This window comes from Schistocerca gregaria, chromosome 6 (genome assembly GCF_023897955.1).
Source record: "Schistocerca gregaria isolate iqSchGreg1 chromosome 6, iqSchGreg1.2, whole genome shotgun sequence".
Classification (NCBI taxonomy): domain Eukaryota; kingdom Metazoa; phylum Arthropoda; class Insecta; order Orthoptera; family Acrididae; genus Schistocerca; species Schistocerca gregaria.
Genome location: NC_064925.1, coordinates 106,285,353 through 106,308,602, shown reverse-complemented (window position 1 = coordinate 106,308,602; position 23,250 = coordinate 106,285,353). Strand labels below are relative to the sequence as shown.

General features: G+C 40.4%; 1 protein-coding gene across 8 annotated transcripts in view; it reads right to left on the bottom strand.

Moving 5' to 3' along the window:
• Window positions 1-23,250, bottom strand: part of LOC126279103 (dachshund homolog 1-like) — an 854,344-nt gene that overhangs the window by 37,344 nt on the left and 793,750 nt on the right. The window lies entirely within an intron of this gene.

The window sequence follows — 23,250 nt, the reverse complement described above, 5'->3', positions numbered from 1 at the left end:
AGTTTAGTTACAATTCCGTAGAACATTTGGACAATTCTTTTATCGAAATGATGTGGAACTAGTCAATTTGCAGAAAATGTATACATGATTAGTTTCACCGTTAATGAATATATTATTTTTTAGTTCTACTCATGCAGCTAGAATTAAAAGCTAGCACCTTTTTTCAGGGCTACCACTGTTTAAATAAAAATTCTTCAATGTGTTACAAGGAGTTGTTGAGAACAAATGATTTTAGGTTAGGTTTAAATCTTGCTTTGCCATCATTTCAGACTGTTATGCTGTTATTCGTGCGATCAAACTTTTTGTTACCACATACTGAACTTTTACTTCTAGTGTTACAGGTATGGACATCAATATTTTTCTAAAATTCACGATAAATTTCATTAGCGAATATATGTATTGTGATAGTGAAGTTAAAAATCCTAAGTCCTTGAAGAGCAATCTACATGACAACCAGTGATGACACTACATGTTATTCTTAGTGCTCGCTTTTAAACAGTTAATACCATCGTTCTAAGTGATAAGTTATCCCAGAAAATTATTCCATAAGATATTACTGAACAGGGAAAATGCAATATATGTCAGTAGTTTGACACATTTGTTTGCAAGACTAGAAATTATACTGAACTTGAGCAGCACAGTAATATGCTTCTTCCAGTTGAAGTTTTCATTAATAGGTAAACGCAAAAATTTGGAGCATTCTACCTTGTTTACTGATTCCTATTCACGTTTTACATCAGTTCTTTGTATGGCTCTGCTTGTTGTACAGAACTGAGTATCGTGTGTCGCCTCAAAATTTAGGAAGGGTCCACTTACAGATAACCACTTAATAATTCTTTGAAAAGCATCAATAACAATCCCTTCTGCTACTTTGTGTCCAGTAGCATTTACTACAACATTAATATCGTCTGTTGTGGCACAACTTGACAAGAAGAAGGGACCGGTTAGTAGGACATGTTCTGAGGCATCAAGGGATCACAAATTTAGCATTGGAGGGCAGCGTGGAGAGTAAAAATCCTAGAGGGAGACCAAGAGATGAATACACTAAACAGATTCAGAAGGATGTAGGTTGTAATAAGAACTGGGAGATGGAGAAGCTTGCACAGGATAGAGTAGCATGGAGGGCTGCATCAAACCAGTCTCAGGACTGAAGACCACACAACAACAATATCTTCTGCAAAAAGTGCCGACTCAGCTTAAGTACCGTTAAATGGAAGAGCATTCCCATATATAAGGAATAAGAGAGGACACTTATGGGACTCATTTCGTGACTTCTTACCGGTAACTAAAATTTTATCTCCTTCCAACATCGTTTGAATTATTCAGCACCGCTTTTTGCTCTGTGTTTGTTGCAAAATAATTCATACCATTTTTCAGTAAAGCCATCACCTGCATAAATCTTAAGATTTTCGAAGAGAGTAACATGATCTACGCAGTCAAAGTCTTTGGAAAGATCGCAAAAAATACTGACAGGTAATATTTTATTATCTAGGACCTGTAATATTTTGTGAGTATAAACAGCTTTCTCAGTAAAGGAAGAACCAATTCTGCTTGATGGATGTTAAGGGGAAGGTCATTCGCATGCATTAGGAATAGAAGTGGACCCAAAATTGAACCTAGTGGGACTTCCTCCGTGATTTTTTTTCTCTTTTTGGGATTTATCTGGCAACAGTTGTTTAGGGGAGTAGAAGCGTAATTATTTATGTTACAGACGTCCTACGTCGCTACGTACTGTTCTGATTGATGAATGTTAAGTCGAATGCGTTACGAGTAGAAGAGGACCCGAAATTGAAACTTGTGTGACTTCCTCCGTGATTTTTTTTTTCTCTTTTTGGGATTTATCTGGCAACAATTGTTTAGGGGAGTAGATGCGTAATTATTTACCTTACAAACGTCCTACGACGCCACGTACTGTATCGAAAGCACAAGATTGGAGGAAAACAAGAGGCGCGATATTCGCGTCGCCGGGGCCGGCGTCGACGCCGTGCAGATTAATATCCCCAGGGGGCTCGGCAGTAACCAGAGGCGACGCCCGAGTATTTTGCTGCGCTCTCGCTCGCTCTCGAAGAGGTGTGCTCCTCGGATCGGATGCAAGAAAAGCCGTAAAGCAGAAATAATAACGGGAGCATAAATTTTATAGAATCCCCCGCAGTGGGCCGTAATGAAAGGCGCGGCGTGCTAGACAGCGAGCACGCGTCCGCTGGCGCGAGTAGTGGGAAAAGTTGGTTAATATTCGGCGGCGACCCGTGTTCCGACCGGGCCACGGAGCGGGTCGGGATGGGATAGTTGCCGCATTCCGTTCCCCTTGCTCTCCGTCTCGTCTGCCCTGCGTTTCTTTATTAGCAGATCGCAAAGAAAACGAATAGCTGCGCGCCGCTCTGGGGGGAAAAAGACTACGGAACTGAAAGGGATTTTTAATATCGTATACTACGAAACTTTTTTTCTTGCAATTTGATGTTCGTCCTCATCTTTCTCTTTTTTCTTGTCCCCCCTCCCACACCCCCTCCATCACCGCCCACCCTCTGACTGGCCCCCCAACGGCTCAGTTTTCCCTCCCCGTTTTTACGGGCCGCCAGAGAGGGAAGTCCTCATAACCTTCTTTGTAATTACCGCCGAAAAAGCCAATGGGCCATAGAAAAGGTTGTAAAAAAAAAAAAAAGAGACACGTCTAATATAAGGAGCTATAGAAAAAGGGTTATTATTTCGAATATAAAAAAATGCGGTTTAATTTTCGTTTCTAATTAATAGTTTCTTTTGAAATACGACTTATTAATCGGAGTGAAGACCAGTCAAGGAGAGGGAGAGAGAAAGAGGAGCAACAGATTGGTCGGCGTACAAACAAGACATTCCAGCGGAATTTGCTTCCAGCCAGTTGCAACGTCTTCAGTGGCGGCCTTAAAACCCAGAACGGCGTCGTTTCGACGCAGTAGGTCCGCAATTTTTCTGCCCGGAAAGATTGGAGCGTCACTCGAAAGCGTCTCGGAATGTGAAATTTCTGGATACATTGCTCTCTTACAACTTCTCCATTTACTGCTCAGGACAGAAGGGCATCCATTGGTAAAATTGCGTGGACACCAGTTTCAGGCGTAAGCGAGGAAACACAGCTTCCGCTGACAACAATCAACAGTTGTGATTTCGTGATAAGCAGTCACGTCGTTTTGAAAACTATTCCATTCTTACAACCTGACCATTGTGAGATACTGTGAAAAAAAGAAAGAAATGGAAATTTGGAAAACGTGTTCTTTAGTCTGAGGCAATGCCATGGTTACAAAGTAAACATTTACAGAAAGTCTGGCATTATTTGTGTTTCATTTGGTGGCACACTGTTTCAGAAACAGTTGATGACAGAGTAAATGTTAAAGTATAATGTATACTCCTTCATGAAAGTCACATCAATAACTGTGTATATAATTAATCTGGAGCAAATCATTATGGGACATATACCTGTACCAATGTACTGTTCAATATCCCAACACACATAAAAAGTGAAGCTGGCCATCTCGAAACATTTGTAATTTATCAAATTTATAATACAGTGCTTGGTATTTCTATATTCGCTTGCCTCGAGACATTATCGTTCAGTGTAGTATTTATACAGATTGCTCACTATTCACTTTTTAATGTAAATATTGTTAATTATTGAAACTTTCTGAGAGGCGAAAACTGTTTTCCGGACCGGGATCAAAGCCGGAAACCTGGCTTTAGCAGCCTATTCTGTTACCTATTACGCTATCCGCACACGACTGTCGACCTCATGGCTTGAAAACAGCGGGCTCTCCGCAGTAGAGTGAAGGATTAATCCTCGATTTCTATTTTGTGTATCCTTCCGTCAGTTACAAATTTTGTTAATCCATTTTGATGCATTATTACTCCTAGATTTGATTTTATTAACCACCTCCGATTGACTATTATAGGTTCCTAGTTATTCCATACTTCTTTTTCCATATTGCGTATCCTTCATTCTACAGCAGTTTTTCTTGATTTTTTTGTCCTAGATATTTGAACTGATGAAGTTTTGAATTAAACTAATGCGTGTTACTAAAAATTCAGTTCCGTTTTATGTTAGATTTTTTTTGTGTAGAGTTCTTCAACTTCTTCTACAATGTACTTAGTTAACTCTTCTCAGTTGGTGCGTTCTCATAGCGAAATTTTATCTTGAAATAGTTCCATTGCTTCCTGTGTTATGGTAAGTACACCTATGTCGTACGTTATTAATTTTCGTGGTCCTTATTGCTTTTACAGTGTGAGAATTTTATTTTAATTTTGCACAGTTGTGATAAGAACAATACTTCCCCATTCGCCTTATTACTGCAACGTACGTAATTTCTTCAGCATTTTCCTGAGAAATGTCTTTTTAAGTTGTCTTTTTAAGTTGTGTAGGAAGTTTTTGAAAAATAAAAGTTGATGATACGTTCAACTGAAAAGCATATAGGAGTTAATCAGTCACTTCTTCAATACAATTATTACTGTTTTCATTATTATTTTGATAGCGAGATTTCTTTCTTTCTTATGTTAGCCTTTTTCTTAATTTCATTGTATGCTGTACACTTTACTACGTGTTTTGTAGATTTGTGTCATTATCACAGATGTATAAGTGAAATAAAATTGAATAATACAAACTTGCTCGAAGAAAGTCTGGCATTAGTTGTGTTTCCTTTAGTGGCACACTGTTTCAGAAACAGCTTTTAACAGTGTTACCTGTGTGAAGTTGTACTTATTCCCAAAATTCTTGTTTAATTTATTATCACTTGAACAAATACGTAGCCAACACGTTTCATGTGGTTTTATCTATCCCAAGACTTGTTTCGGGGTTTCACACATCTAAATTTGGCGTGACATGTCTACATTTTCGTTAATACGACGTTTCTCTCAACTGCATTTTTGTTAATTTTATCGCCACTTGGTGAATGCTCGTGTTTCCACAATAATGCAAGAAATGAGTATAGAAGTTGCAGAGTGAAAGGAGATGCAGCGTTCACCTTCGCGGTACTCACCTTCTGTATTACGTCAACTGAAGATGAACGTGTCTTGACATAAATAAAGCTGTATAATAACTGGCTGCCTGGCGTATTTATTCAAGTAATTTAATCCGCAGCCACGGAGCTGAATCGCCACTATCAGGGTTTAATTAAGTCTTGTTTCAGTTCTCATAGTGTCGCCGTAACGCTACGCCCTAGCAAAACTCTGCCGGTTACAGATCCGACGAGCACGAAGTGAAATGGACGTAAATGTCTCAAGAAGCCGTACGAAGTGTGACGTCACGTCTCGGGCTGCGTGAGGCGCTCGTGTCTATTGGCCGATAGGAAATAAAACGAGCGGCACGGTCGAAGGGGTTAGGCGCTCTGGCGGCTGCTGCCGTGCGAGCGCGCCGCGCCGGCATCAGCCAAGAGGCGCCACGGTCGCAGGGGAAATTACAACGTCTTCATAAAGTGTGCGGTTTATACCGGATAATGGAAGTACTGCGCCGGGAGTTGGCGACGCCGCCTCGTCTAGAATGCATGAGGTCGGCGCTCCAGTCCGCTGGAACTCGGCCTAGACCCCGCTGGAGTTGGTCCTCCAGACGTGCGAGCCTTCCAGCCGCACCCGGGAGCCATAGGCCGCCACCATTTCCCTTCGCTGAAATACGTCAGCCGCGGAAACCCGTAAACTTACTGTGCAGCGTGAGAAAAACCCGCACCGGGCACTCCGCTGGTTTTATTGAAAGTCTCATTGCATCCACTGACTGCATCAGAGCGTTTGAAATATTGTAAAATCTATGGGTAATAGATCTCGACAAGTACTTTCCATCCGGCAAACGGAAGTGGGAGGTAGGAAAGGGAGGATCTGGGAAAGGATTGTCACGAGTCTTCTGACTGGTTCGTTGCGAGCCGCAAGACATTTTTTCCTAAGGCAACATTGATTTCAGAGCATTAGTTACATCAAACGGCCTCAATTAAGAAACCATAACGACTTCGTATAAGGACCATACTCCGCAGCCAGCCTATAGAACACAGGCACGCAAATAAAAATATCTTGCTGAAATTTGGACGAATTACTCCTCGGGCATGTCCGCAAGGAGTAATAAGCTAATTTTTTATTTTAATTATTTCATTATTTTGATTTATTCATTATATTTTGCAAAAAAACGTGACCAAAACACGTGCATTTTTGTTTCAAATGTCCGCCATTTTATAGCTTTTTCAAATTTGAAAAACTTGTGCTATTACTCCGTGCGCAAAATTAAGAAAATTGTATTTTTTTTTATTTCAGTAAGATTTGGAGATTGCAGGACTTGTGCATGGACACACCTCATTTTGCCGGCAGCGGTGACCGAGCGGTTCTAGGCGCTTTAGTCCGGAACAGCGCGACTGCTACAGTCGCAGGTTCGAATCCTGCCTCGGGCATACATGTGTGTGCTGCTCTTAGGTTAGTTAGGTTTAAGTAGTTCTAAGTCCTAGGGGACTGGTGACCTCAGATGACAAGTGCCATAGTGCTCAGAGCCATTTGAACCTACACTTCATTTTGGGCAAAGTAACTGTGGATCCTCGGACGGGGGGCTCAGTAACTACCGAATTTCCTTAGAAAAATCAGGAAATATTTTCCAAGAACCAATAAATAATTTGCAAAATGATTTACGCTTATTGCTTCATTTGCTTTTATTTTAAAAATCGTAAAAATACCTAGTTTAGTAGGCGGACCAAGCAGATAGACAGGCGTATTCCCGTCTCTATGATCCTCTATAGCTTTTGTTCTCTGCTCCTTTTGTTGTCTGCTCTTTCTATTCTCATAGAAGCTATTTTTTAATGTCGTATCACATGTCACTTCATCCTCTTCCATTTTTTCAACATATACCTTACCTCGCTGAACCTGTAGAGCGTCTCCGTATTTATTACCTTATAAATCCACTTGATTAACACTTCATATGGTTTGAGTTTTTCTCTCACGGTTTTCCTACAATCCATAATTCATTTTCATTCTATTCTGTGCTCCAGATGTATTCAAACTAATTCTTCCTCACATTAGGGCCTGTATTTGAGACTACTTACAGCGAGAAATTCAGATGGTTGAAATGGCTCTAACCACTATGGGACTTAACATCTGAGGTCATCAGTCCGCTAGACATAGAACTACTTAAACCTAACTAAACTAAGAACATCACATACATCCATGCCCGTGGCAGGATTCGAACCTGCGACCGTAGCAGCAGCGCGGTTCCGGACTGAAGTGCCTAGAACCGCTCTGCTACAAGGCCGGCTAGCGAGAAATTCTGCGATTCCTTTTGCTAGTCTATTTCGCCTGCTATCATTGAATTGTTTGTTCCATCCAACAGGACCTGAATTCTTCCTTACTTTCACAGAGGATAGGAATGTCATCAGTGAATCTTATCTAACATCCTTTCACCCTGAATTTCTAACACACTTCTGAATCTTTCGTCCGTTTCCGTTATTGCTTCTGCGGTGTATGGTACGGAAGAAAACTGTCCAACGCCCTTTTTAATCCAAGCATACAGCTTATTAGAAGTATATACAGACGCGTCTATATATTAATAACCACATTGACGAAATAAATCACACGGAGGAATTAAAACGAAGAGCTGGAGAAGGATGCAGTTTTATACAGAAATGTTTACTTTCTACATTTTGTCCCGCGCCCTCATTAAACATTTATAAACGCATCGTTATAACAATAAATAACAATATTTGTGACATAAATAATACTATAACAAAACAGGGGGTGGACAAAATATGGAACACCAAAAACGTAACACATTACCGTGCCTGATAGCGTGTAGAAAACCTGTTGTCACTGAAAACAGAAAAAAAGCTTCCAAGTAGTCTCTAAACGGATAAATACAGTTCCTGTATCGTTTTTCAAGGGTATCTCATATTCCTGCAAAACTGTGAGAAGAGCAGGTAACGACGATGGAGGTGTGTAGAGATCATGCACCTCGCTCTCGAAAGCAGTCCACACAGGTTCAGTAACACTCAGAAATGCGGACTGCGGTGGTCATAGAAAACAGGAAGATTCATCTTCGTGCTCGAAAAACCATTCTTGGACGATACGAGCTGTGTGAACATGGCCATGTCTTCTTGGAACGCAGCATCGCCATTGGGGAACGAACATCGTACCGGAGGATGGGCCTGATCGCCCAACCAGAATGATCATATAAGCGTTGGCAGTTATGCGACCTTGTAGAGGAACCATCCTGTCCATGAAGTACGAGGGGTCCCCCCCCCCCCAAAAAAAAACAACAGAATAAATTTTTTAGAGCAATGTATTTTCAATCTGCTTACAAAAAACCTTGTCCCCTTCAAAATACCCTCCATTACACTAATACATTTATCTCATAGGTGTGCCCGCTGTTAGAAACGTTTGTTGTAGTTATCTTTAGAAATAGCTTACAGCTCCTCCCTCGGTTTTTCTTGACTTCTTCAGTGCTTCAATTCGGTGTCCTTTCATGGCCCCTTTCATGCGTGGAAATAAGAAGAAATCGCACGAAACCAGGTGAGGCGAGTAAAGTGCGTATAGCAACGGACCCATGCCACTTTCAGCCAAAAGTGTCTAACAGATATGGCTGTGTGGGCAAGTGCGAAGGACAAACTTGGCTGCAATCCTTTTCATTCCTATATCTTCCTTTAAAATTCGCTGAACCGAGCTCCAAGATGACCCACCAATGTCTGACAATTGATCATTCGTCTGCCGACGGTCAATGAGGACAAGCTCTGAAATGTTTACAATATCTTCTTCGATTCGGGCAGTTGGTGGACATCCAGAAAGAGTTTTGTCATCAGTCGACATGTCGCTATTTTTAACCTCTCGTGAACGTAAGATTTTCCCATAGCGTCATGTTGGTAAGCAGTTTTCACCATTACGACGGTGTCGGCAGCATTTTACCAAGCAGAAAACAAAATTTCACAGTTGCACGTTGTTCATTTAACTTGTCATCACAAAGAAACGACGCAAAAACCAAGCAATGCTAGCAAAAGTGAACACTGCAGACGAACAGAAAGCCAGATCGACAACAGGCGGCACTAAACTGCCAATGAGGTGCGCCATACACGCCTAGCGGCAGAAAAGAGTACTACACAAGCCCCGCCCACGGCAATGGTATTCCCGTGTTTCTGGGTACACCCCCTATAACGATATGGGTGCCCAGATGACCACCGAACCGCCAGCAATGCACAAGATGCGTTCGTGGTCAAACACAGGTGCACAATCATCAGACTTATCTAGAATCTGCATTTATATTCAAGCATGCATTTTCATGGTGTTTCCATATTTTTATCCACCCCTGTACGTCAAAGAGTTATATAAGGGTGTAGTTTTACTCAAGCAATCCCGGCTTTTACAGGTTACCCCAAACCTTTGGGCTCAAAAACCTACGACTGTTAGATGATCCTAAACTGAGTGCTTTAAGGCTACTAATCAATTATCGAAATTAATATTTCTGAAGTTGAGAGATGAAGAAAGTTTTTAAATTGACCATGTTTCTGCATCGATATAGAACCGCTACGGAGAACCTCATGCAATCGTCTGTGAGCAACGTTCAAAATTTTCCCTAGCCATTGGTGTACGAAAACTAAGATGAAACTGAAGAGCAATTAGCTGGTACGATCATAATTACCTGCTGTGGATAACAAGGATATTTTGTACTAAATGTCAGGAACCAATCCCACATCCAAGCAACATAAATCCCATTTACAGCCGACATTAAGGTTGATGACAGCTTAACCTGTTTCAAATGCAGTGAAGAACTGCTCTAAAAAAGACGTCATAAGCAATAATTGCATCAGAAAATTTAGTAATTTATATCGTAAGAAGAGAAGGTTTAGACAACACTAGGCCACATGGATGGACAACAAGATGAATGAAGTTCAAGGCCGTGTACCAAAGCAGCTAAATCATTTGCAAACCAACCTTAGGGTTGAATGTCGTTAGCGAAAGAATTATTAATTGTACCCCTAACCGACTACAGTAATTTTGAGTGGCTAATGTCTGCGTAGCAAATTTAGTTTACTATTTCTACTTCCTTTCTTATTCTTCTCTCTTTCAAAATAAATCTAACAGTGTATGAAAAACTGGAATTCACTAAAAGGTAGCAACACTTTCGCTGTTAGACACTTCGTCTGTTTCCTTCTGAACACAACTGCAATTTCAGCTCCACAGGCATTTTCATGTGATTTGTTAATGTCTTATGGTAATTAGCCACATTACCTCCGTAGCACATGTGTAGAACACCATATGCAATATGTGCGGAATGCAATATGACTAATTACCGTAAGACAGTAATGCATCAATTGACAATGGTAACAGAACGAAAATTCAAATAGTGCCTAAAAACAAATAAAAGAACAGTGCCATGTAGAAAGTGTAATAAGTTTGTCAGTTCTACATGACTGTGACTTCCAAAGACAGGAAAATAATCGAAACTGGAATCTGTTACACATACACGAATTAAATTGAGAATCCAGACAAAACACTCGACATATGAACTGGTTTGTGGCGACTGTCTCTTTCTTAGACAAGTACGTCTGTCTTTTGGAACGCCCCAGATATAGTTTCATTTTTCAGTATTTATAGACTGTTTTCTGATAGAAAACAGTACACAAACTTTACCGTTATCTAATTCTGCAATCCCTGCCAGTAAAATGTCATTGGCTTCGGTGAACACTACTGTAATGCTCCTCTTTACTAACGCTATTTCATTTCCTGTTGACAAGCACTCCGCACTCTCTAGCTTAAAATGTGAGCGATCAATTAGCAGAATTTGCTTTCAGGAAATCCATGGCATCAGCAGTTTTTATCTCGTCCGCAGAACTTGCGGTTTAATACCAAATAATGCCGTTATTGGTGTTAGGTTCGAGCACTGCATACGAAATCCTTGGCCTGTTATGCCGTAGAAGTCTCATCCGCAATAATTTTGTGGGCATTTAGATGAATTATTCGTTTCAAAACGTCTGATCGGTTATCGTCCACACAGGGTGATCGGTGCTCCAAGTAATCCTGCTGTTACACAGCCCCGTATTACAAGTACAGCTTGTATATCAGTTTCAGAAAGCCTATCCCTCGATAAGCGAACACGACAAAAAATGGAGAGAAAATAAACGCAGCGACAAGGCTGGTGTGATGTAGAGAGGCCACCACAAAACAAGACACGCTCAAAGCATTGTCGGTTGTTAGTAGGCTCTGAAACACGGCCATGTTCACTGGCTATTTTTCGCCGATTTCTGTTGCGAAGGATAACCTCACTGAAACTGACAAGTCGTGATCGCGAGATTATAGCACAGAATGCCTTTAGCGTACAAGAGTTATCATAACGGTAATCGCCTTTACAAAACATTGGAAACTATGTGTACGTGGAAGAATTTAACACTGACTCGGTTGTGCAACTGTCCTCACGTAATGAAAATTTTCCGCGGGGCAGTAATTTGCGATCCCAAAATGATAATGAGAGGGTAGCTGAAATTTGTGAGAGGCGATTGTGTTGAGAGAATGTGTGTCATGCTGATACCTTTATAAATGTAGGAAGAGCCCAAGTGCTTCATGAGCCTCCCATACCGGAAACGTATAAAATTTCTCAGGCTGCATTTAAGAAGGCTATCTCTCTCGGTTACTTATAGATAAGAGACTAATCTGCTAAACAGTTGGACATTGCAGACGTTTTACATTTGCACTGTTACTAAAATGTTGCTAGGTATCGTTGTTCAGTGACCAACGTAATCGAATTAACGTGACTAACTTTGGCAACGATTGTACTGGTTTGCACGTGCTAAAATTTGCGTAATATATGGTTCAAATGGCTCTGAGCACTATGGGACTTAACATCTGTGGTCATCAGTCCCCTAGAACTTAGAACTACTTAAACCTAACTAACCTAAGGACAACACACACATCCATGCCCGAGGCAGGATTCGAACCTGCGACCGTAGCACTCGCGCGGTTCCGGACTGAGCGCCTAGAACCGCTAGACCACTGCGGCCGGCTTGCGTAATATATCTTTGAACTGGCAAATAACTTAGCAAGGATGGCTTGTGTAGCCTGTTATTTGCACAATATTTGGAAAACCAAAAATATTAATAAAGTGCACAATAATGGACGATCAAGTCGGACGTTATGTGATTGTCTTGCAACAAAGCTGAGGGCTAAAAGACATAGTGGCATTCCATTTGTCATTTTAGTGATCAGTGTTCTGCTGAAGACCCTTTAACGTAAGTTTTCGCAGGTGTACTGTCGTCACAATGAAATTGTTTACACCACCCAAAGATTATTAAGTCGAAGGTCGCCATACATTCCTGTTTGAGAACTCATCATAAATGTTACCTTTAACGCGTAGCTCATCCGTAGAGACGAAATCATATAATTATCCCAGACGTGGTTGAACTGAAGCCAAAACACTGGTCCAACCAGAGAATCCGGCCATGGATACATAGGAGCTTAAACAAGAAACTGTCGTAGCTGCATTATCAGAGAGTTAGAAATCGGTACTCCCCCCCCCCCCTCTCTCTCTCTATCTCTCTCTCTCTCTCTCTCTCTCTGACTCTTAAACGCGAATCTCGGGAATTAACAACAGGAAACAACGCAGAGAAAATTTCTACCATTCTTTCAATAGTTTCTTTTCTCTTTTACGTATACACGCATCTTTGCGTTAGTCATTGTGGTGCATATCCGTTTAGAGGCAGTAACGAAAATCGAACAGCTATACATGTAGCCCACGTGACTGGAAAATCAGCTTGGCTGGAAATGACAGGCGTAAAAGAAAACCAGACCATCTTCAGTCCGTTTTAGGAATTTTTCAAACAATTTACATTACTTTCGCTTCTGGGTTTGCTCTGCGCATTAAAGAAATCCAAATTGCACCGCCCCATAGCCTTAAACTGCGGATCCTCGTCAGGAATTACTAAGAGCACTTTCACACTGCGGAAGAAGACAGCGGCATACTATTTCAACACAACAATGCCAAGAAATTTCCAATGTTGCTTAAATCTACCTCTGCCAATACTTATTACTGTTTCTATTACTGTGCATGATACAAGTAGTAACTCACGCAGCACGAAAACTGTAACATGAGAATAAGAGCAGATTAATCGGGCGCATATGAAATGAATAACATGAAACAACACTGTTGTGAACTATTTAAATTAACTACACGTGGCACAGTGTGTTTTAGGTTATTGCACACTCAGTCGCAACCGTAAACAACAGTTACAGGTATTGTTTCGACAGTTATGTTATCTTCAGATGGCCAATCCTATTGTAGCTCCTGATTCGTCTGCAGGCGGAAGGTTACTGAAGATAAGGTCCCTAGACTGATCAAGATTCTCAACGGGACATGCTATCGGGACATGCTATCAATAATGCCGTAGCCGTCGAAACATAAGAGCTGTGACAGTTGCTTGCGGTTGTTAACTAAAAATAAAACTGTGTTGTAACAGGCAGTATGGACTCACTGCACGCTCTCCGAAGCTATCGATGTTCTCTTGCGGCTAAAGTATAAGACACCGTAAATTAGCTGTTACATACAATGTATCTCGTAGAAGACTAAATCGTTAATGAGCCAGATGGACACAACTCGAGGGCGTTAATCTGAAACACCTGCCAATCAAACTCATTCTGAGGCATTCCGCCTTCCGGCGACACCCAAACATCGGCCACGGTCTACTCAAATTCTGGCGAATGTAATTTTCCGCGTCCCGTAAGTGATGACAAAATTACAGGTGTCCACAACGAATTCATTGTCACACAAAATCGTATACTATTAAGGGAACAGGTTGCAGGTCTTTCGTACACTTGGACTACAAGATACATCCGCACGACCTAAAAAATGTGTAAGTGGTAGTAAATATTTATGTAGTAATAAATGAAAGATTAACGACACATTCCTTACACTCCGTCGCCGAAGTTTCTTTTTGAGAGTTCCCTCGTTCTCCACTCTCTCCCATATTCCACCTCCACCCGCCTTCTGAAACCTCGTTATTCGTTACGAGCACCTGTGTACACAGAACTTGTCATGTTTCTAAATACGTCATATTTTAGGTTATTGCAAGGCAAAGAAACATCGCATACTAGAGTGCAGAACGGAAATTTGCTGCACTGAAAATTTTTATTTGTCTGGAGACAAGATTTATTGCCCGATGAGAATGTGAGAACTTTCAAAACTGTTGCACCAGAAATGCAGGAAGTGAAACGCCTGCGAAACCGGCATATAAGACTTGAGTGACGGGATAAACAGTTTTAAGGAAGATGTCGGCGGTGAAAATGAGAGGCTGACACTCTTTGACACCTTTCTCCCTACGATGTTACTCAACTAACATGGAATGTGAGCCACTCACAATTATTAAAATAAGGACTCTCATCATTTATGTTGTTGTTTTATTCATAGTTGGCTATATGTCTGCTGTCCCATTGTTCCGGATGTAGTGAGTGTCCCATAGCGACCACACACACACACACACACACACACACACACACACACACACACACACACACATGTTTATAGTTGTCACCGACAGACAACTTTACACCGGACATAAAAAATTTCGGAATGTGACCCATGACACAGTAAAGAGCTATTGTTCACTTTTAGGTCTTATTTTCACAGTTACTAGACCCAAATCCGAAAATAGATTTCCTCACTGGCCGTTTTTAACTTCAAGCGCTATGGTAAGGTGAATACTCAGAAACACATGGAATTGTTGTAAGAACACCCGTTATGCACCTAAACCATCGTGATGATGAAAAAAAGCCGTTGCACTCTTCAGAGTTTGGAATCACAATCGGCGGTAAGAGTTTAGTGTTTCTATAGAGACTGAAAGATTCTTTGCTGATGACAAAGACTAATTCTGCATTTTTTGTACTTACTCATGATGAATGAACACTCATATTCGACAACAAGTTTTCAGCGCGTTTGACAATTATTTGGGGTTTAATGTTCAAACTTTCATTACTGAAAAAGTCATCTTTCCGTTTTAAAAATTTGTCATTCTAGGAATTCAGTGTAAAGTGAACAGCAATTTAAACGTAGAACGAAAGGTCCAAAATGGTGGGCCCGCCGGAGTGGCCGTGCGGTTCTAGGCGTTACAGTCAGGAACCGCGTGATCGCTACGGTCGCAGGTTCGAATCCTGCCTCCGGCATGGATGTGTGATGTCTTTAGGTTAGTTAGGTTTAAGTAGTTCTAAGTTCTAGGGGACTGATGACCTAAGATGTTAAGTCCCATAATGCTCAGGGCCATTTGAACCATTTTTTTGAACCAAAATGGTGTAACGTAATGTCGATTTCTTTTCTATCGCACCTTCTGCTTCCTCGTCTATTGGAACTATATCTGCTTGCAACTCATTGTTCAACAAGTTGCGGCGTTTTATCTGGACTTCGTTCTCTTCCAAAATATTCTTCCTTGTAAGCAAAGAACGATGCAGCTGCAAAGTAATGACTCGTAGTGTTATATTTTCCAGTTAGGCTTTCCGTGAACATTTTCCCGCTCCCTATCTGTCAGTTATTTGTTCCGTTCGTGCTTTCATCAGTGACTGGATTTTTTGTGGCCCCTGAGTATAGTGTAACATTTCAAAGGATTGTGCATTTTCTCCTTCCAACGTCTTAAGTTATCATTCCAAAGTGTAGCTGTAAGAGAGTCGGACATTTTACTAAATTCTGGCAAAGGACGTACGGTGGCGAAACCCTGCTATTTGAATACTTCAAAACATTTCTTGTAACCATATACTTCCAACAGATTTGCCCGAGACACAAAATAAGTCTGAAACAAATTAAAAAAACTAATACAACAAGAACTTCGGTACCAACACACAGCGTGTTGTGGAGTATATTATGTCACTGATTCGCCGTTTTCTTTCTTAAGGCTTCTCCCTTTTTTACATTCTCAGTGTTACATGTCTCTTATAGATCATTATTTAGTTTAACGTGCATCCGCGAAGATTCCATCTAGTGATACAGGCGATATCGTACTATTACATTCGTGCAGATTAACGAGATATTTGCTAGAAGTTTACTATGTTTCCTCGATATAGTTTTCGTTACCTATACGTAGAAACCGAACCAGCAGTGAGTGATGCAAATTTGTTGAGAAAACTCAAAGGATCCATCGCCGTGTGACTTCGTAGAAACGTTTGTCACTGTTCAGTCACTTCTTTTGGCTCATACACCTGACGTTAGAGTAGATTTTCGGTGTGGAAGCCCTCTTGGTACCAAACATGGAGATTGCATTTTCCTGAATATATGCCTCTGTGTCTTCTTAAGCATTTTAAATAAGGAATTAATACCTACTATACCCTTAACTACTGGTTTTGCTGAGCTGAATAGCTGATTACTGCTGTATTAACTTCGACTAAAAATATTTCAACATCATGTTTACGAATGCATCACTCTTATAACAGCTGCTTGAAGATTGCTGAGCCACAACGATACATTAAACGCATCTCTTAATTACCGCAACTCACTTCCATTCACTTCGTGAGTTGTTAAGTCCTAAATGGACTGACTTCGTTGCTAAGACAAAAGACTGATCTGTTCCGTGCCATTACGCCATATCGTATGGCTGAACTAAAAATTTCGAGAGGAATGATTCTATAAATTTTGCTACTATCCTAACGGCTATCATTCTTTAATAGCTACGAAAAAATTACTGTGATAATTAATATGTAACAAATATAATTAATATTTTTGCCTTTTAGAAGTTATTACCAGGCCAAGATATGGTTCCGATAAAGTTTTAGAGACATGAGAGTTGGAATGTACCACTCACACGCGTGGTTTACAGTAAATACAATACAGTAATCTCATTGTTTTTGCTCTACATTTAGGTATCTGTGCACTAAAACAAGTGATGGACAGAGTGAAATAATTTTTCAGGCCGATGAAATGACGCAGTTAACATGTTACAGAATAATTTTTCGGGAAGTATTATTTGTATCTTTGGAGAAAAGTAAAGCTACATAAGTTCTATCCAAATATTGCATGCCTACTGAAGCACTGTATTATGCCTAGAATACACATTTTTGCGGAAGAAAATTTTTTTGTCCCCTTGTAGCGGATCTCTATGTCCACAACTTTAAGTTAATTTATGTAATTTACAATCATGTTGGAATCTATATCCACTGTACCTTAAAGAAATTACTGAGCATTATTAATTATGATTCTTTTTTTTCTTTTCAGTAGGAGGTTAGTGATTTACAGTGAGGACCGTATCACATGGAAAATACAGGGCAAAGATTCCACAGCCTATTCAAATACAACTCATTTTTTAGTGTAATGCTACTCAGACACGATTGTCACCTACGTTCTTTGTACCGTGAGGCTTTCTATTCAAATTAAAAATTGAAAGTAATTAAATAAAACGTAAAGGTAACAGTCAAAATTACGAATGTCTTATAACAAATGTACAAAAATAATTTAGTGTCCACGTTAGATCACAGACACATAAAATTACATTTCCAGAGTGCGTGACATGTATTTTTATTTTATTGAAACATTCACTTATCTGGAACAGAACTCAATTTTTATTCTCTCAATCCATAGCTAAAAAAAATATTTTTGGCATGTGACCTCTACGTTGTGCGTATGACTTAGTATAGTAGTTATGATATTTTCGGTTTTCTATAAGCTCTGGAATGGTTCCCGTGTACAGAGTGGTGTAACATAAGGAATTCTTTAGCCGAAATAATAACACAAACAGAGTAACAACGCTGACTATCTCTTCTTAGGATGACACAGATTTACAGCAGCATGAAAACACATAGTTGTTTCTCCGGTCTCATAATTTGCTTGGTCGCTTGAAAGAACAGTGGAGCAATAAAGAAACATTGTCATCATCATTCTTTTTCTTCTTGTTCATAGGTCTGGCCATTCCGATTTGAGGACTTTCCACACAGCGTCAAGCTGAAAGTCATAACGTATAGCTAATTTACGCAATTTTCGTCCATTCTCTTCGTAGGTTTTCATATTCATTAATTTTGTCTGCTACAGATTGGAGTCTAGTTGTATTCTGATATCCCAATTTCTGATGGGGTCTCTTCAAAGCAGCTTCCGACTGCAAAAAAGAATCTATTGGTTGGATTTGCGGTTTATCTCCGCGTTTTAGTATCCGTGGCTCGCTCCCATGGGAGACCCTTTGTTTTACAGAATTTTATTTGTTTTTCTCTTCTGTTGTCTTTTCCCAGGGTAGCTGCGTACTGTGCGACTCATATAAGAGGAAGGTTGAACATTTTCTTCAGAGTTTCGGGGAAGTGTATGTGGCATTACACCCACGGCAGATGAAGTATAAGCCATATGAAGTGTATTACGTGTCCTAATAGTTCGTTCTCAATCCAGATTTTTTTCCTATTGACGTCTTTCCTTCGAAATGTCGTGATCTCAGTTTTTGTCGGCGAGATCTTGCTGTTATATCTTTCAGAAAGTTCGTTTAGTCAGTGATTGGATTCACACAGAGAGATAAGTCGAGATATGACAATCTACCTGCAAATCAGGATGTGAGACATAAATGCTCTGAGCCACCAGCCTTACGTAGCAATGTCCGTAATACGAGGTGCATTCAAGTTCTAAGGCCTCCGATTTTTTTTCTAATTAACTACTCACCCGAAATCGATGAAACTGGCGTTACTTCTCGACGTAATCGCCCTGCAGACGTACACATTTTTCACAACGCTGACGCCATGATTCTATGGCAGCGGCGAAGGCTTCTTTAGGAGTCTGTTTTGACCACTGGAAAATCGCTGAGGCAATAGCAGCACGGCTGGTGAATGTGCGGCCACGGAGAGTGTCTTTCATTGTTGGAAAAAGCCAAAAGTCGCTAGGAGCCAGGTCAGGTGAGTAGGGAGCATGAGGAATCACTTCAAAGTTGTTATCACGAAGAAACTGTTGCGTAACGTTAGCTCGATGTGCGGGTACGTTGTCTTGGTGAAACAGCACACGCGCAGCCCTTCCCGGACGTTTTTGTTGCGGTGCAGGAAGGAATTTGTTCTTCAAAACATTTTCGTAGGATGTACCTGTTACCGTAGTGTCCTTTGGAACGCAATGGGTAAGGATTACGCCCTCGCTGTCCCAGAACATGGACACCATCATTTTTTCAGCACTGGCGGTTATCCGAATTTTTTTTTTGGTGGCGGTGAATCTGCGTGCTTCCATTTGAGCTGACTGGCGCTTTGTTTCTGGATTGAAAAATGGCATCCACGTCTCATCCATTGTCACAACCGCTGTCGTTGCGCGTCAACATTGCTTGGCAACATGCCACACGGGCAGCCATGTGGTCGGCACCCACCTGGATGACACTTTTTGCATTTTCAGGTCGTCATGCAGGATTGTGTGCACAGAACCCACAGAAATGCTAACTCTGGAGGCGATCTGTTGAACAGTCATTCGGCGATCCCCCAAAACAATTCTCTCCACTTTCTCTATCATGTCGTCAGACCGGCTTGTGCGAGCCCGAGGTTGTTTCGGTTTGTTGTCACACGATGTTCTGCCTTCACTAAACTGTCGCACCCACGAACGCACTTCCGTTACATCCATAACTCCATCACCATATGTCTCCTTCAACTGTCGATGAATTTCAATTGGTTTCACACCACGCAAATTCATAAAACGAATCATTGCACGCTGTTCAAGTAAGGAAAACGTCGCCATTTTAAGTATTTAAAACAGTTCTCATTCTCGCCGCTGGCGGTAAAATTCCATTTGCCGTACGGTGCTGCCATCTCTGGGGCGTATTGACGATGAACGCGGCCTCATTTTAAAACAATGCGCATGTTTCTATCTCTTTCCAGCCCGCAGAAAAAATATCGGAGGCCTTAGAACTTGAATCCACCTCGTAGAAGAAGTCACAGTGAAGTGGCAAAATACCTTGACAAATTATTTTAAAAGTGGAATATGTGTTTTCTTACACCTTTTTATCCGCAAAGGAGGTTATTTTGCTTGAGAAGACGACTTGATATTAGCAACGGCTAAATTGGAAAACATTTTAAATTGAAGATATCAGTAACAAAATGCATGGTGATTGGCTGCCATGCGCTCTGTAAAGAAGTATGGGACTCATCGTCATCAGGCTGCCATGAGAAACAACATTTGACATCTAAAATAGGCATAAATGATAAAGTCATAGCAAAAGTAGGCATTTTGAATTACTTAGAGTATAATTTATCTCACTGCGAGATAATATAGATTATTAAGAAAATAAGCAACTTTTGAAGAGCGTGCTGTACAATTAACGGGACATTAAGGGGGAAAACTCAGAAATTAACACACATAACGTTCTACAAGGTGGCACTGAGAACTGTAAAATTATTAGATTACACGAGAGGAAAATAGAAGGTTCTGAAACGAGTTTTTTTTAATTTTTCCGAGGTGCGTGGTAGGCTACAAACTAGTGGGTAAAAAATTAAGTAATTATACACGAAAGTAACTGCATATTTTCAAAATAAATGATAATAATAATTTCGTGTGGATCAAAGGCGTGATCCTAGTTTTTCAACTGGACGCCACTTCGGCAACTTGCATGTCCCTAACCTCCTACACCAGTAATGCTGCTGGGAGACGAGGAGCTATAGTTTAACGTGGAATCCGAACGACGTGTCCCTGGCGTATCCTCACATCGCGTAGAGGCGAAGGCTACCTTAAAGGTGGACCGAAAAAAAACCGTGGTCCTATCAGGATTAGATTACGAAACAATAAATTTGAATGGGTATAGCACATGCAACGAATGCCGTAATAACAGAATTCCAAAGATTTTGCCGGAATATAAGCCCATAGTTCCACAGTGTAGGGATAATTATAGACTGAGCAATCAGATGCGCAGAACAGAATTTCTGTCGCCAACGTACGATACATTGCTTCCAAGGTGATATGACTTCGTGGTACGTATATGAGGAGCAGCTGTTCCTCCTTCCACGTATTTCGATTTGCATCCGTAGTAGATACACTTAATCACTACTAATGCTACTAATTAAAAAGGCTGGCCAAATTTTTGTAATAATGAAGTTTCTGTCTTTGAGTTAAATGTGTGCAATAGCGTCATGCCAAACGTCGCAAGACATTTTCCCGTTTGATGTTGGCAACAAGGGCAGTACGCAATGCTTACTCCACAGATGCAACTACTCTATGGATAGGACGGAGGAATGTACGAAGATTCCTCGCCAGTTAGGTGACAGATTTCCCCTCAATAAGGAACAACTCCACAGGCGAAAATCTTAAAGATGACGATGATCTTCTAGGGGTGCTGAAATCGCTCTGTCGTCTGCGAATAAGAGAGCTTTCGCTGAGAGCCTACTGCTGACTTAGCTGAACCCCAGCAGGTAATTCTGCTTTCCATGCTTTAACCATATCAGCAATGTAAAAAATACTAGTGACAGTCTGCAACCTTGACTAAGCCCTACATTTTCTTCGTCTTATACTGACCTTCTTGGGACCGCATTCCAAATTCAATTTTTAAAAGTTTGTTGTTCTTTCCTTTCCTTCCAGTATTGCTCCGTTGTTTCATTATGTTTCTTTCTCCCCTCTTCATATCACTTTTTGTCAGATGGCTGCTCCGTCTTACCTTCGAATCCTTTCCGTTTTAAAACATTTTACCTAAAAACCTCTCATGGCAACACTACTTCTTCTCCTACTTTATTCCCTTCCAAGTCTTTCCTAACCTCATGAATTCATTTGGTTGTAATTCCTTTTCCCTAGGATATCTGACGATCTACTTGGTGAGTCTACTAACATCCATTCTGTGGACTTGGCTAAAAGCTAGTAAGAAACTAATAATCTCCCATTGCTTATTGCTTCGGATATGTTTTCAATGTTCTGATAAATGTTATCGTTACTTCTTAATTTTCAAAATGCTACATTTTTCTGAGGCTCTAATGCTTTCCGATTAGCTTCTCTCTCTCTCTCTCTCTCTCTCTCTCGCTCTCTCTCTCTCTCTCTCTCTCTCTCTCTCTATATATATATATATATATATATATATATATATATATATATATATATATATAATGTGTGTGTCGTAGGTTGTGTTCCAAAAATGAACAGCATAGAGACAGAAGTGATGACACTTTCTGCAGGACCTGACCAGCATTTTGCAGGACAACGCTCAAGCACATCCAGTGGTAGCTGCTACTGATTTGTTTGACTGATGGGGCTGCTAAGTGCAGTCCCCTGACTTAAGCCCTCGTGAGCTAAACTCGATTTCTAAACTGAAGGAGACACTTCACGGCATTCGCTTCAGAACTGCTACAAATTCGTCGGGAAATAGACCGCACCGCTCAAACAGTCTACACAACTTTCACTGCTAAGAATATCCTACGACTTTCACATCACTGGCAGCGGGTTATACACAATGCTGGTGACTACTTTGAAGGTCAGTAAAACATTGAAACATGTATCTATTTTGTACGAGCTGTAAATAAATAGTTGCCACTATTAAAGTTCCAACCCTCGTATTATATATATATATATATATATATATATATATATATATATATATATATATATAAAGCTTATTATTTAATGCTAGAAATTCTTAGCAACCTGGCGATTTGGTTTCATAATTGTGTTGTAATGTTTTAAGATTTCCAGATGAGCACTTTTTTTTGTAGGTATTCTTCGTGACATCATTCCTTTTTGCCATTATATGTATCCACTCCTCTAAAACAGAGTTTTCGAAACCTTTTCCTTTAGTAGTCTCTCCCAAACGTTTACTTTTTTACCGTTTCTATTTTCCAATAAATATTCTTAGTACTTCTTGTATTCGCCATGAATTTCGTTTTCTCTGCGAGATCCTTAAGCTTGTAATGCTCGCAGTTTCTTCCAGAAGATTAACTTGCACTGCTACATGTGCTAGTTTTTCGGAAAGTATGGGAACATCATCCGCAACTGCAAGACAATTTATTGTAGCATCTTTTACCTTTCTCCCTGGCACAAAGGGCGGTATATTGAATTCTTTCAGTTATTTATTCCAAATTCTTAAAATTCTTAATATTTTCTCCGTGATGCAGTTTAAAGCAAGTGGAGATAAACCATTGTCTTGAGTAACATCTGTTTAAAAAGAAGAGAGAGGAAAAGCCTGAAACTTCGAATGGAATGGAAAGTAACGACCAGCTAGTTGCAGAATTAAAGTTTTATTATCTCTTTACCATGGTTTCGACTGATACAAATTTGTATTCTTTAGGTAGGAATGGACGCAATAGACAGATTATTAGAACATATTTACAAATGTCAACCAGAAAGAACCAAAATCGTCAAACAATATATTGCAAATAAGGAGCTTAGTCATTCGCAGAACCACGTATTGA